Here is a 16,287-nt window from a genome sequence, read left to right as displayed (position 1 = left end):
ATTTTTCAGTGTTATGCCTGGCATAGGTTAGTTTGTAGAGTTTGTTAATGTAAAAAGAATCCTATGCCTGATTTTGGCTGGGGAATAGTACTGGGGTCCTGTGTCATAGAAAATGTCTAATATAGTAGATGCTGTGGTATTGTATACAGCTACTATGAAATGATTGTCATTTTAAAAACTTTTTGGCTACTTTTCAGCCATTCAGCGTTCAAAAAAGCTCTAGTTGGTGCTAGAATTGAGGACTGCCTTTTAGTCAAGCTGTAGTTACTCTTCCATTTATCTGTGTGAGTATTTGAGGAGAAAGTCTGCTCCCAGCTCTTCATTAAAGGAATAAGAGTGTTACTTTTCAGAGAGGGAATTGCTGTTTAATTTTTGTTATTAAAAATGTATCTCCATAATGAGATGTCATAAGCAAATTTTGAGTTAATTTTAGTTGGTCTCTTTTGCTTTGCTTTATTTTACCCACTTTTGATTTTATTGACTTTGACTTTCAAAGTGATTTTAAAATGTTATTATACTTGCTTAGTTTGTGCTTACTGTATATGTGACTGTGCTTACTGTATATGTGGCATTTCTAAGGACCACTTCATGTTAAAAATCACCAGATTTTTTCAACAAGATTTGCTGTAACTGTAGAGTGTAGTTTTTAATTGCTTTGGTGGATTGTCTGCATTGCCATGTACAGCAGAGGCATATGTACTTGCAGTTGGTGGGGAGAATAGACTCACACAAGATGGCTCTGGTTTTTCTAGAAGGAAACCATTTATACTATTTACCCATATCAGTGCTTCTTAGCTTGTGGGTCCTGACCTGTTGGGGGGGGGGGGGCGTAGTTTGACCCTTCTTCATAAGGGTTACCTATAGACCATCAGAAAACACAGATATTTATAGATAATTCATGACAGTAGCAAAATTATAGTTCTGAAGTAGCAATAAAGTAATTTTATGGTTAGAGGTCACCACAACATGAGGAACCGTATTAAAGGGTCGCACCATTAGGAAGGTTGAGAACCAATGATCTAGATAGCCTTATTGTCAAGGAACTTGATATCACATGGGGTGAGGGAATCATGGTATTGTAGATTCTGGAAAAAAATATTCTTGATTTAGAATGGTTGCTGTATATATAATGTTGCTGCCTTTATTATGGCTAGATTTTATTTATTACGCCTTTATTCTTTGCAACTATATGGAAATATGTTAGAAATTTACTCATTTAAAGCAACCCAAATTGGGGCTTTCTGAATGAGAGCATATCATACTTACTGTTTAGCCACAACAATTTAGAGTAATGTGAATGTTGAATTCTCTATGGCTTTAAATAAAGAGGAACCCATTGAATTAGTCTCATTAACTGTTGCTTCAAAATGGTCTGATATTTCTGCTTAAAGTCGTGCTTAAAATGGTTTGGAGTGTTAATGGTTAAGAAGGACTCTTCATGTGGCTTAAACCCATCTACTGTACTACAGATAGATTTGCTTTCTCTTCAGATAATGACTCTATGGCTTTAATTAACCTTCATATGTTATATAGGCAGCACTTTATTTCTCTGGAAGAAAATGAAGTATTTTGTATAAATTTACTTACGATAAATTAGTGAGTTCCCTGACGGAGGTGCTTGGATGCAGTAGTGACTAATACTGAGGTCTTTGTTCATCTTCTGAGCCAATCACAATATTTCTCTTTGTTCCCGTTTCTTTCAGAACATTGTATCTAAAGGAATGTAGAAAAGGCAGAGAATCCACATCTCTTTCAATGATATTACTTAGTGCTTGCACACATCACTTTCACAAATATACCACTAGCCATTTTAGACCTGTGGTGACATGTATCTAGCTACAAGGGAAGCAGAAACAATGCTGTCCTTTCCTAATGGTCCTGTGCAAAAGTTTTTCTTAATGAGAAGGGAAGAGCATATATTGGAGAATAACCAGAAGTGTCTCCTATACATTTTCCTAATGTAAACTCTGAATCATTGGTCAATTTCATGAATTTTTTTAAAGATGACATCTCTATAACATTGGCTACCTGTTTGTTTGTTTCAGAGGTATTGGTTTGTTGTTGGGTATCTCCATTGCTTTTGAGGAGCCTGGAGCAAGGCCAGCAAGGTAGCTGAAGTGTGTTGCAACAGAGGTGGCTTAACTTATGGCAGCCAGGAAGCAAAAAGAGACAGAAAGGGGCATGGGGTAGACCTCAGCAGCATGTCAGAATAACCCATTTCCTTCATCTCTTCTACTTCCTAAGTTTCTGTCACTTCCAAATAATAGCCCACCAGATTATGAGCTCATCAGCGGATTAGCCTAGTGAAAAAGTCACAATGCAGTTAATTCTTAAAAGCCAAACACCCGAAATATGGCCGTACCCCAAAGCAAGCATTGGCCCACGAGCATTTGAGGGCTCAAACTGTAATAAACTTAAGATTTGCCTCTAGTTGTCTCTTTAGCTCCTTCTCTCACGCCTACTAATGTTGCAGTCTAACTTGGAGCCTTACCCAGCCTACTTGCACTTCCCCAAACTGGCAATGCTCTCTTAGCCTCACAAATTTGCACTTGCTTCTCTTCTGGAATGCTAACTATTTCCTGTCATTCAGAGTTCACTTTAGATGACATCTCTTCTGGGAAGATTTTCTCGAATCTCTTAAACTTCATAATTCCACTCTGGGTTTTTTTTTACATGTTTATATAGCATCATTTGCTCCTCTCTTTAGCAATGTTTATTAATGTTTTTGCTTCTCTCTTGTTCACACTGGCTTGTGAGTTTATCGAGGGGAAAAAAGTCCGGAATTTTTATTGTTTGGTATGATACCTGGCTTAGATTTAGGTTTAATATTTGGTGACTGAGAAAATGGTTGAATGAATGTTTTACTTACTAGTGACATCTGTTGAGTCAAAGTTGACAGTTTATCCCTTTGTCCTCTTGAAACTGTAAATAGTACTAGCTATATAGTAGCTAGAACTGGATAATTTTATACTAGGCGTGGTTAAAGTCAGCTATTTTATAATAAATGCCATGTTATAGAAAGTATAAGTGATAGATGTATAAAATTTTAGAATTAGGAGCATCCCTAGGGTTCCCATAATGTAGCCCCTTTAATTTTTAGAGAGATGAATAATACATAGAGAAAGATTTCAAATAGTTCTTTATATATAAGGAATGTGCAGTGTCTTAGAACAGATGATATTTGTAATCATGAAAAACAATTAAAAATTAGTTGCCAAGGGAATAGAAGGGGTTTGAATAGAAAAGAAAGATTTAACAAAGGAATTAGGCTGTGAAAAGATCCTAGATAGTAGTTAGGATTTTAAAATGAGAGAATCCTCCAAGCGTAGGGAGTGTATACAGTTAGGAGGATGTACAGAGAGTTGGGGAACATGTTCAGCTGAGTGGTTTAGAGTTGTAAGAGGAATTGCAGAAAATTGGAACCAGAAAGTATAGGTATTTGGCTAAGATGCTACTCGGGGAAACCATGGGCAGTTTCTAATTAGATGATTGATTTAATGAAAATAACTTTTATATTTTAACTGACTGATATGTGGTCAGGGTTTAAGATAAATGAGTCATGAAACTGGCACAATGCCTAATATGTCAATTTAAAGATTAGGGGCTTAACTGGTTTTTATTTTTTTGTTGGTTTTGCTTACAAGAAAAAAATGATATATCACCAATTTGCAATATAATTAACATAACAATGTCAGAATTTTCCTAATGGAAAAATAAGCCCAAGCAGCTAACTTGTACTATCAGTAATGTGCATGCATTAGTCTGAAATTCTATAGATAATTGCATAAAGTCTCATGTTACGCCAATCAAGTGTAAACATTCCTGAAGTAACTGAGAACATGGTAGCAGCTGCAGCATCAGCCTGTGCTAGTTAACCGGTCATCTACAGTAGACAAATTAACATGAAACATGCACCCTTCCTATGCATGTGGAACCCATTTTGTTTAAGAATGGTTTTATAGCAAGCTAATACACTGCATTATAAGAGCTGAGTTCTGCAAATGTTACAGTTCCTCTGAAACTGAAAAGCATGAAAGAGAACTTGGATCCTAACCTTGTGCAGTGCAGATATTTTGTGAAAGGCACATCTATAAATATTATACATAATTTTCATAGTTAGTGGTGAGTTTGTTTATTTATTTATTTATTTATTTATTAGTATGGGTTTATGTAGTTCAGACGGGCCTTGAACTTGCTATATAGTGAAGGATGACTAAACTCTTGGTTTTCCTTCTTTAGCCTCCAGAATGAGTGAGCCACTATACCCTGCATTATATATTTCTTTATTATGTTTAAGTATGCCCCTTCTGTCTCTAATCTTGCCAGGACTTTTATTATGACAGGGTGTTGGATTTTTGTCAAAGGCTTTTTCTTTATCTAATGAGATGATCATGGGGTTTTTGTCTTTTACTTTGTTTATACGGTGGATGACATTTATTGGCTTACTTATGATGAACCATCCCCGAATCTCTGGGGTGAAGTCTACTTGATTATGCTGAATGATCTTTTTGATATGGTCTTGGATTTGGTTTGCAAGTATTTTTATTGATAATTTTTACATGTACATTCAAAAAAGAAATTGTTGTGCCTATTTTCTTTTTTCTTGGGTTTTAATCTGGTATCAGTATAACTGTGGCCTTATATAATAAATTGGGCAGTGTTCCTTCTGTGTCTCTGTTGTGGAATAATTTAAATATGGGCATTAACACTTCTTTGAAAGTCTAGTAGAATTCTGTGCTAAACCATCTGGCCCTGGGGTTTTCTTGGTTGGAATATTTTTAATGAGTGGTTCTACTTCACTAGGGGTTATATGTTTGTTTAAATTGCTTATTTGATCTTGACTTAACTTTGGTAGGTAGTATGTATAGAGAAAATGATATATTTTCTTAAAAATTTCCAATTTGGTAGAGTATAGGTTTTTAAAGTATGTCCTTATTATTCCCTGGGTTTCCTCAGTGTCTGTTATGACCCCCTTTTCATTTCTAATTTTGATAATTTGGATATTCTTTCTCTGGCTTTTAGTTAAGTTGGAGAATGGTGTGCCTATATTATTGATTTTTTTTCCCAAAAAAACAACTCTTTGTTTCATTGATTCTTTGTATTTTTTTCTATGTTATCACTTTCAACCCCAGGTTTATTTCTTACCACCTCCTTTTTTTTGGATGTTATTTCCTCCCTGCACCGTTTCTGTTGTTGTTCTAGAGCTTTTAGATATACTGTTAAGTTGCTAACATGAGATTGAAGGATACACATGACCTCATCTCAAAATATGTTACAATAATTTTTTCAAGGCTAGAGATGTAGCCATTTTGTAGACTGCTGAATTAACTATTATACATGAACTATAAGAGGCCTGTGGACAATCCTAGCACTTGACAAGTAGAGTCAGGAGGATCATAAGTTCAAGTACATCATTGGTTATGAAGTGAATTAGAGAACAGCCTGGGATATATATATATATGTATATGTATACATACATATATATATATGTAAAATCTTTAAAAAATATCTGCTACAAGTATGGTGATTTCCTAGTCAGAGAGGTAAGTATAAAGCAATTCCTATTAACACACATTAGCAAGGCACTGTAGTGTAATCCCAGTATTCAGATACTGAGTTATAAGAATTTCAAGCCTGAAGCCACCCTGGGCTACCACACAAGTTCAAGACTGTAATACATGTTAAGACTGATTTAAAACACAAATAAAAGAGCAGAAAATAGAATTAAAGGCAATCATTCTTAGTTTTCTAGTCATTTTTTTCTCATTTGTTTTCCCTTTTATTATAAAAGGAAAAATGGAAATAAACTCTGACCAGGGAGGCAGGTAGGCTAACTGATGATCTTTCAATGCTAAAATCTAATTCCCCAGTTATTGGTTCTGTGGGTATGTGTGCTTGCATGCACATATGTGCACACATGCATGCATGCATAGTTTTGTTTCATTTTACTATAATGTAGTTTGTATAACCATTTCCACAATGAAAATGTAAAACTAGCTAATACTATAAACATAAATTTAAGAACTTACGATAATGAAGGAAAGTAACTGGTATTTTTCTTATTATGTTCCTTTCCTTCATGTTCCAAGACTTTTATCATTTCCTTTCAGACTAGAAAACTTCCTTTACTACTTCTTGTAAGGTAGATAGATGTGTTAATGACAGATTCTTGGTTCCCTCATCCAAGAATGCCTTGTTCCCCTCAGCCCAGCCCTCATTTATTCCTGAAGGGCATTTTAATTGGATTCAGGGTTCTTGCTTGGCAGTTCTTTTTTTTAAGCACTTAAAAAAAATCTCCTTTTCCCTTTCCTTATGGCCTTAACATTTTCTGAAGATAATCTTGTCACATGGATTGCTTTTGCCACATAAGTAAAGTACTGTTTGGCATTAGTTCAGCTTCATGACTATGGATTTCTTATTTCTTTAAGTTTAATATTCTCCCCTTGTGTACATCTGGGTGTCTTTGTTTTAGTATCTTGCCTTTAAATTCAACCTGAAAATGTTCCATGGCAAGATTGAGAAATAAACAATCCATGTTTTAAAAATGTAGCCTGTTGTGAGCAGTGTGCGATTCTATCCAGGATGTTGACTATTCCTGCTTGTGTTGTCATTGTTCAGATAGGTAATTCCTTTCTTTTTAAAGACGTATATACTTGTTTTTTATTTCTGTGTGTGTGTGCGGGTCTGCAGGAGTATTTATGTGCTATATATGCTCCGGTGCCCACAGAGAGCAGAAGAGGAGATCCAATCCCCTAAAAACTTGAGTTATGCACAGTTGTGAGCTGCTTTGAGGGAACTCAAACCTATGTCCTTTGCAAGAGTAGTAAATACCCCTTTTTTTCCAATAATTTATTTTTTTATTCCTGTGACATTCCAATAACAGCCCCCCTCCTCTCCTTCAAATTCCTTACAAATTCCTCCCCTCACTACCTTTTCCCACCTAGGGACATCAAATCTCAGCAGAACTAAGCACATCCTCTCTCACTAAACTGCTGAGCCATTTCCCTAGACCACTAATTAGTTCCTTTTTTTCGTTCAATTTATAAACTGTATTTTAATCATACAAATATGTATTGCAAACAAGCCCAGTATATATAGAGTTTATACTGTTAATCAGTTTCAGGGATCCACTGAAATGTAGCTCCAGGTGAAAAGGGAGGGGTGCTGTAATCAGCTTTCTTTTGTCTTCTCTCCTTCTGGAACTCTGTTGACAAGGAGGTTTGATGTTTTGCTATCCTTTTTCAGAATTTTCTGACAACTGATTTTTCTTAAAAAAAAAAAAAAAAAAACCCTCACTATTTTTGTTGCTGTTGTTCAAATTTTCTAATAAGTAAGGTTCTGTGTCTTCCAGTTCACTCATTTCTTTTCCTGTTGCTGCCATTGTGGTACTGAGCCTGTCTTTTCAGTGAGTGTTTTTAATTTGATGATTGTGTGTTTTGGCTTTAAGTCTTTTATGTTGTTTTTCTTTGTATCTTCTATGTTTGTTCTTTCTTTTGTAAGACAGGATATCACTATGTAGTGTAGGCTAAGCTTAAACTTGTGCAGTGCTGAGATTATAGTGTCAAGAGATAAGGCTTTTGTCTTCCATTTCATTACTAAGACACTCTGTTGTTTCTCTTTTTTTAATAAGGCTTTTTGGGAAGTTTGCTCATCACTGCTTTATTCAAGTGCTTTCAAGATTGCTGTTTTAGAACTTTGTCAGTTTGAACATCTGCCATTTTGACATTTACTACTATTGGTGTGTGTGTGTGTAGCTTGATCTCTTAGTTAGGTAAATGAATTTGTATTTTGGTATGGGAACCTAGACATTTTGCACATTAGGCCATGTGATGCTGGATATGAATGAGTTGTCTTCCCTATCATCCTCTGATATGTCTCTGCCACCAGAGAACAGATGCAGTCTCTCAACTGCCAAACAAGTCTGGACTTTCTGGTTCCTCCAGGGACCCCTGGTGACAACTAAATTGCTACTTCCTTACTGATAAAGTGACAGTGTGGTGATATGTCCTTGCCTTGGAGAACTGGGAAAACCTTATCATTTCCCTCAAGGTAATCTGAACTGGCACCAAAAGAAAGGTAATAATGGCTGTGCAAAGGTGTTAACTGCCCTATAGGGCAGTGGTGGAAGAGAAACTCTTTACTTTGCTGCATGTGCCACCGTCCCAGTAGCCTTGTGAATATGGAGTCTAGGCTCCCTTATCACCCTTTGGTGATACAGATCGCATGCTACATTTTGGATTTTATGGGTTTTAGCTGGTTGTAAAGGTTTTATTGCTGTTACTGTCCCAGAATTTTTTGTTTTGCTCTTTTGTCCCTTTATCACTTGTCTAGATAGGAGAGGCAGAATATATCCTCACTTCCTCCCCCTCACTCCTTCCCTTCCTTCCTCCTTCCTGCCCTTCCTTCCTCAAAATTCTTGTTCTATTCTAGTTATGGTCTCTGTTCAGTGTCATTTGTAGATTACCATCTTCTTTGACTTTATATTTAGAGAAGGTGAGGAGAGAATGCCTAGAGCACTCATTGATATGCTGTTCCTTAGGTCCCAAGGTCGTCAGCCCATCTACCCTTTCTTGCTAACTTTCGGACTTATGCCATTTTTATTTCCATACTGTTTCTGTGGCTAGTTGTACTCTGTAGGAGGAGTAGAGAAAAGCTCTACCTACTTCATCTTCCCAGAAGCAGAAGTTTTAATTATTTTTGGCCTCGCCTAATTTTTGTCGTGATTTAATTACATTTCAGCTTGAAATGGAAGACTGAACTCTGGCCTCTAGAGACAGACAGTTTGCTACTTTTACAGTGTTATTTAAATTTACCTTTAGACAGACATTTCTTCTATTTTTGAAGGAAATAAAACAAAACAAAGAAACCAACATCAAAACATGTAGTACATACATAAGAGTTTGTCTTGAAAATTTTACTTACTCTTTTTAAAAAAGAAAATTGCCGGGCGGTGGTGGCGCACGCCTTTAATCCCAGCACTTGGGAGGCAGAGGCAGGCGGATTTCTGAGTTCGAGGCCAGCCTGGTCTACAGAGTGAGTTCCAGGACAGCTGGGGCTATACAGAGAAACCCTGTCTCGAAAAACCAAAAAAAAAAAAAAAAAAAAAAAAAAAAAAGAAAAAAGAAAACTGTTTGAGATTTCAAAATATGAATTAATCGAATAGATGGCCTAGGTCACCTGAAGAGAAAAATACTTTAAGCTATAATGCAGACTTTTGTCATTTTTAAGGTAATAACATGATATATGTACTGTTTAACTGATCTCCAGATGTTCACATCACTCCAACACCAATTGCATGGCACTTTCCTCTGAAATTAAAACCTTCTATCTTGGAGGGGAACTTCTGAAGACAAAATGTTTTACAGGAGAGTGAAACAGGGTGTTCTGGGGGCAGAGGATACTGCAGGGACCTTCCTTTAAGACAGGACATAAAAAAAAAAAAACACAAAATAGTTTTGGGAAACCCCTGAATCTGATTAGATTTACTAGCACCCCCTCTCTCTATATAAACAGTAAAGACTGTTGATAGTAACTTTCAGATGAGCCAAGTCACAAGAAGAATCAGAGAAACTTCCAAATAGCCTGAAAAGTAGCAGAGACCAGGTAAATTGCCTAGATGAACCAAAGGCCGGCTGAGCTGGCTAGAAAAGGCTCAGACCTACTGGAGCACTTGGAAAGGCTACTGCAAGCCATTGAGCTGCCTGAAGGCTGTGTAGCGTAGTCCAGGTTCTTAGCTTTTGTGAGCGATTACCTATGGTGATATGGGCTTTTGTGGTGGATCTGTTCTACTTATTCCTGTAACTAACCCCTCTCTCATATTCCTATAAGTAACTCCACTAAAACTCATTGCTTTACCAAGTCAGCCTTTGGTGGTGTTTAACACTTTGATCTCTCATGGGCTCCCTATCTGGGATGAGTAGAAGTATGTATTGTATCTCACCAGTTAACCAGAAAGCATATCACACTTCTTCAAACTTTTCCAAGACATTCTATCTTTGTTTATTGTACTGATTATTGAAAGTGTGTCTGCTGTACAATTCCTAAGTCTTTAAATGTTGTTCTATGAATATGCTTCATTCTTCCTGTTGTATTACTGGTGAGGAAGTTATGAGAGTGTGCCTTCAAATTAAGGACAGTAGTGAGGATTCAGAAGAGATTGCTACCTCACAGAATTAGGAAGGTTGAGAACCACTACTCTACATGTTATGTCACAAGTGATTACTTATGGTAACTTTGTAATATTAAAGTCCTCATCCTTTGTCCCGCATGGACATTGTGCTTTTGAGTCCCTGTTCCAGTCTGCTTCCTGCTTCTTCATAACTTCTCCTGATTTGCTGGCTACTAGAAAATAAATAACTGGCTAGCATATCTAGATAGTCTTTGACCTATAGATGTTAAATTTGTCTAGATTTTGCAGTTCCTTTTGTAAACAGCAGTGCACATCATTTCTGTGTATAGTCATGAGAGAACAGTCTACAGGTACAATTGCTGCGGCATACGGATAGGGATTTGGATCCTCATTGACCTATAAGGAACTTTTTTTAGTTTGTGCTTTTATGTAACCATCTCCCTACAACCTAACCAAAAAGTTATCTTTTCAGCCTCTGTATCTTCTGTGTCTAAGCTCCTGTTCTTTTGTTTTCTATCCTATTTATTTGTTTATTTCCTGTGCTGCTAGAAATACAGTGTTCGCATATGTTGGGGAAAATACTCTACCACTGAGCTACACCTGATTCTCTTTTAAAACTTTATTTTTTTTTTTTTAATTTTAAGACAGCATCTTGCTAAGTTACCAGCTGGCATTGATTTTGTAATACACCTCACTTCTGCCCCGCAGTATCTGGGCTTATGCCTTGTCTAGCTTAGATTTGTATCTGTACTGGCTGTGATGTTAGCTGTGTTCTTTCTGTAGCTTATGAAGCCGAATGCCTAGTACATTCACTTTCCCCCCCCCCTTTTAAAAAGTGTGTAAGTATTTAATACTCTAAGCTCTCATTTAAACATTGTCTTAGATCATCACAGTTTTTTAACTTCTAAAATTACATTTGTGTGTGTGTGTGTGTGTGCGCGCGTATGCATGTGTGTTTAGGTCATGTGTGGAGGCGTATGTGCCATGGTACATGTGTGGAAATCAGAAGACAGGTTTTTTTTATTTCTTTTCATAATGTGGTTCTTAGAGACTGAACTCAGATTAATAGGTTCGCCGGCAGCTGCCCTTATCCGCTCAAGCATCTTGCCAGCCTCACAGACTTTTCTATATATGTTATTGTTTAAAATTTTTTTAGTACAATTTCTGTTTCGATTTGTTTGGCACAGTGATTGTTAGTCAGAAGTTTAATACAGAGATGAGTATTTTAATTTATTATTGACTTTTAGCAAAATTGCTTGATCAAAAATACCACATTCAAGGCTGAATAGATAGCCCAGTCAATAAACTGTAAGTATGTGGGATCTGAATTTGATCCCAGGCTTTTACAAAAACAACTCAGGGGTAGTGGCACATCATTGTACTCTCAGTATTAGGTAAGTGGACATGGGGAGATGGGGAGATCAGACAGGAATTCCTGAGGCTTCTTGGCTAGCTAGCCTAGTCTACCCAGTGATACCACCTGTGAGATAACACTTGAGGTTGTCATCTGGTGTCTAGCATGCATCACATGCATACATACATACACACACTTAGACAATAATACACATGAAGACTCTCTTTGTCTCTCACACACACAGACACACACAGACACAGACAGACAGACACACACATACACACACACACGACATAGATAGAATATACTCTCTCCCTTTTTTGCATTTTATGGAGGGTTTAAAAAACCTGGTCCTTCTGCATGTACCTTTCAAGTGCTTGGATTTTATAGGTGTGTGCCATCATGCCTGGTTAATGTGGTACTGGATATGGAACCCAGGTTTTATGTATGCTAAGCAAACATTCCAGCAACTAAACTATATTCTTTGACCCTTAATAAATTGAAATTATTATAATATATAGTGACAGGGAGAGAAAAATGCCTATATCTCCTCTGTTGCTGTTTTTCCTCCAGTAATATCCACACAATACAAAATTGGCTATGGAAACAACAGTAGATTGTCTAGGAATGAGAACCTATCTGGAACCAAAGACACAGTATTTGTGATTCTGTTTTCCCCACATACAGTGTTTAACAATAATCATTAGTAAGGAATGAAGAAAATAATTCTGAAATTAATTTTGAGAATTTTCATGTTAGAAAATAATGACTGATACAGTCCCAATTTGCTCCGCAGACATTTTACCCTGTTTTTCTGTATATTAGTGACTCCTGATAATTTCTTATGTTTTTCTAACTCTATTTTGCTCTCAATATATTGGTCAAGGAAGTCTTTGTGGGTTAAAGTGTACTTTCACAAGGCTGTAAAGAACCTTGAGAAGTTTTTAGTGGCCCTTTCTCACCCCTAATATACTTTAGATGAAGAAACTGACATCTTCATAAAAAGTAAAAAAAAAAAAAAAAAATATTTACACCTTTATGACAGAGTCAGAAATTCTCCCTTTGGCTCTGATATCCCATTTTTCTTTGTTTTTTCTCAATTGGGTTTGTCATTAAAGCCGTTGATAGACCTTGGTATCTTCCAACAACTAGAGTGTTCTATGTATATAAATCTGCATGTAAAACTGTTTTTTTCCCCCCTCAGGAGTCTCCTTCATATAAAGGGGCACTATGACCTCAGTTGAAATGTTGGTTCTAAGTAATGGTTTGTTTGTGAAGTAAATGCCTGAACATAAATCTGTCAGCCCTTGTAGGTTGAAAAAAAAAAAAAAACTGATTCTCAAAGGATCCAGAATCTCCTTGAATGCATATTTATGAGTCTGATTTGGCAGACTAGTGTTAACAACTGCTAGCCTTATCCAGCTGTAAGGGGGTTTCACCAATGGTTTTCTTTGTAAATAATCTTCTCTTATCATGCAAACCTCTAGATCATTTTATGTGACAGTTTCAGGATGGTGCCACTGTTGTGTGATCCAAGTGGGGCATATTACTGATACAGAAAAAGAACAGGGTTTTCAAGTGAGTCAATGAGTTTATGAACACGGCAAGCATTTTCCATTGCTGATTGTTAGGGAGCTCATTGTCAAATGTTAGATCCATATAAAATCTACACACACCCTAACACACACACACACACACACACACACACACACACACGCCATTGAAAACAGCTCACTCTGTGTGCTCGTGTGCGTACACACACACGCACATGCAGGTCTCTATGGAGCTCACAGGGGACATTGAATCCTGCAGAGCTGGAGTTTTGGGAGTTTGGTGGTTTTGAGGCTCCTGGTATGGATGCTGGCAACTGAACTAAGGTTCTTTGGAAGATCACCAGCCCTTGAAGTGATTTTTAAACAAAAGACTGACTTGAGAATAGAATTATAGCATTTTTTTTAAAAAAAAAAATCAGAGTGCAGTTTGTAGAACTAATTAAAAGGAGAGAAGCCTTGAGGGTAGGGGCTTAGCAGACTAATACAAATTAAGATCTAATAAAGAAAAGGGAGAGGAGGACAGATGAATTTGATTGGCAGTCAAAGATTTCAGACCTGGAATGGATGAAGGACTGAGAAATTAGAAAGGAGTAAAGGTTTGGGCTTGTGTGTTCCTTGGTATGTGAAGTGTTTTATTTCTAGTGCCAGAGAATGCAAGACCCTGAGAGGAAAAATTAAATCATTTAGCTAATGTGAGTAGTTAAAATTTGGGCATGTTACAATTAAGAGTCTGGGCATGCATCTCAGCAATATTTGCTTGGTTTGTCAGAGGCTCTGGGATCAATTTCACAGTAAGGCAAAAAGAAAATTTGTGCCAGTTGTGTGTTCTGTGTAATTTAACTAGTACACAGTTTAATAGATGGTCCTGGGGATGGAGAAATGGATCAGTAGTTAAGGTCACTTGCTGCTTTCTCAGAAGACCTAAGTTCAGTTCCCAGAACTCTCCAAGTTAGCTCACAACTACCTATAAACTACAGTTTCAGGAAATCCGGTGCCCTCTTCTGGCCACTTTTGGGCACTGCATATTTGTGGTACTCTTCATACATTCAGGCAAAGCACTCATATACATGAAGCAAAATGCATCTTATAAAATAATAAATATAAAATTAGATTATTTCTTACCATAATAGAATAGTCAATATATATGTTTAAACAAATGTACTTTACAAGTAATCAGCACACAGATGGTAGCTGAAACCAAAATGATTCATGAATTCAAATGATTCAATGAATTGCACAAGGAGTGTATAAAATGGAGAAGACATTCAAGATATGGGAAAGGGAGACCTAAAGCAATGGTTTGTCAAAATCAGTATATCTGGGGTGAATGGAATAAGAAACGGAGAAAGATAAGATGACTTGGAGAATAATCATCTGTGTCAAGCTCCAGAGAGGCTATGTGAAAATGGACCACACATTCTTATTAACTTTCATTTAGCTTTGAGGGTAGCTTGATGACCTTGGTTGATAAAGCAGTTCATATACTGCATTGTTTTATACTGATGGGTATGCCAGTCATTTTCATGAGGCTTGTACTGCCATAAAACCTAGCAGTCATAATAGATTCTCAGTTGACACTTGTTACATTCATGTTTCAATATGCTTGTTTTTACTTCCCTAAGAAATCTAACTTATATCTCCTTATGCCTTGCCAAAGCTCATTATTTGCTGTCTACAGCAGTCTGCTATATTCTTATATGTAAATTAATAGTGAAAGGCTGTATTAAAATATTTAGAATTTCTAATTTTTTTTAATTTGGGCACTATTGATTTTATAACATTTTTTCCTCTTCTGTTTCTTTCGTAATGTGTTGAAATTTCACTTTCAGTGTAGGTTATTTGCAGCTGATTTAGAAAAAAGACACACACATACAAATCACATATACATGGACACAGACACACACACCACACCTGTGTGTGTGTATCTGTGTTCGTGTGTGTGTGTGTTTGTTTACATATATTCACCTACCCATCCCACCATCCCATTGATTTGTTTGTTTCTCTGCAGATTCCTGGCTAATGAGGGGGAACAGCATGCACATACTTTATTTTTCAAGTATTTTGCTTTCCAGGTCTGCCTTTATCCTTCCTCTTGGATTGGTGCTCTCTGGAATTGTGAGACACATTTAGTATTGTTATAGTTCACTGAGAGTATGAAGAACTTACTGTATGAATAGGGTATGACACAGGCAGCTGCTGTGTTAGTATTCAGAGGATCAAGGCTAGACACCTGGTCTTGAGTTTATGACTGGAAGCAAGGAAGCATCTACGAGATAAAGCAGTATGGGATGAATTCTATAAGAGCTATAATATATAAAGTAGAAATTCACAGAGAGTAATGACTTCTGCCTGAAATACGGAGGAGTTTGGGGCTGATCCTATGTATGTATAGAATTTAAATCACCACCTTGATGTGGATAGAAAGTGCAAAAGCATGTCAGGTTGTGGGGATAAATAACGGAAATGCAGTGATGCTTGGCCTAGCCTAATAAGGATAGCAGAGCCCAAGGGCAGGCAGCTGGAGTGGGTCAGTAATGTATCCAGCAGCTCTTTCAACAGTTTGTCCTGAGTTCTACTTCACCTGTGTCTCCTTTTTATGTGACTCCTTTGTCTGTCTGCCTGCCTTCCTTCCTGCCTGTCTGTTTGTCCATCTGTCTGTCCATCCATCTGTCCCTCCTCCCCTCCCTCCTTCCTTCCCTTCTTCCCTCTCTTTCTCTCTTCACACTACACATGGCTACAAGGAGTTTCTGAGTTTCCTTGTAGCAAGGCTGGAATTACTCTTTTAATTTAGAAGACACAGTACAATTAATTTAGTTTATGAAAAGTTCCATGTCTGATCTAGTCAGCTTTTCTGATTAGAAAGAATCAACACACACACACACACACACACACACACACACACACACACACACACACACCTGTCTGTCCTAGAACTCACTCTGTAGACCAGGGTAGCCATAAGCTCACAAAAGTCCAACTGCCTTTGCCTCCCAAGTGCCACCACAGCTCAGCTGACATGTTTATCTTGTAAGAAGAAGGAATACAGTTCTCAGAGATTGAGAAGAGTGTTGGCTATGCTAAAATTTCTGATGGGAGCAGTTGACACATACTTTCAAATGAGTTTTAAATTTTAGATGTCAGTGAATAAATTGTACTGATTTGTGCATTTTTCTCAAAAAATTAGATTTTATGACACATAGAAAATTTTTACAATATATTAACCATTGGGTAATCTTTTGTCATATTATTTT

General features: G+C 36.9%; 1 protein-coding gene and 1 long non-coding RNA gene across 4 annotated transcripts in view; one reads left to right on the top strand and one right to left on the bottom strand.

Moving 5' to 3' along the window:
* Klhl13 (kelch like family member 13) overlaps nt 1-16,287 on the top strand; it is a 128,694-nt gene that overhangs the window by 15,785 nt on the left and 96,622 nt on the right. The gene's annotated exons all lie outside the window — the stretch shown is intronic.
* Nucleotides 1-16,287, bottom strand: part of LOC143435601 (uncharacterized) — an 88,175-nt gene that overhangs the window by 33,281 nt on the left and 38,607 nt on the right. Inside the window, exon 2 of the long non-coding RNA XR_013106070.1 lies at nt 1,588-1,713. This is a non-coding gene — a long non-coding RNA (uncharacterized LOC143435601). The remainder of the gene's footprint in view (nt 1-1,587; nt 1,714-16,287) is intronic.

Source organism: Arvicanthis niloticus, chromosome X, assembly GCF_011762505.2.
Source record: "Arvicanthis niloticus isolate mArvNil1 chromosome X, mArvNil1.pat.X, whole genome shotgun sequence".
Lineage (NCBI taxonomy): Eukaryota > Metazoa > Chordata > Mammalia > Rodentia > Muridae > Arvicanthis > Arvicanthis niloticus.
This window is presented reverse-complemented; position numbering and strand designations above follow the sequence as displayed.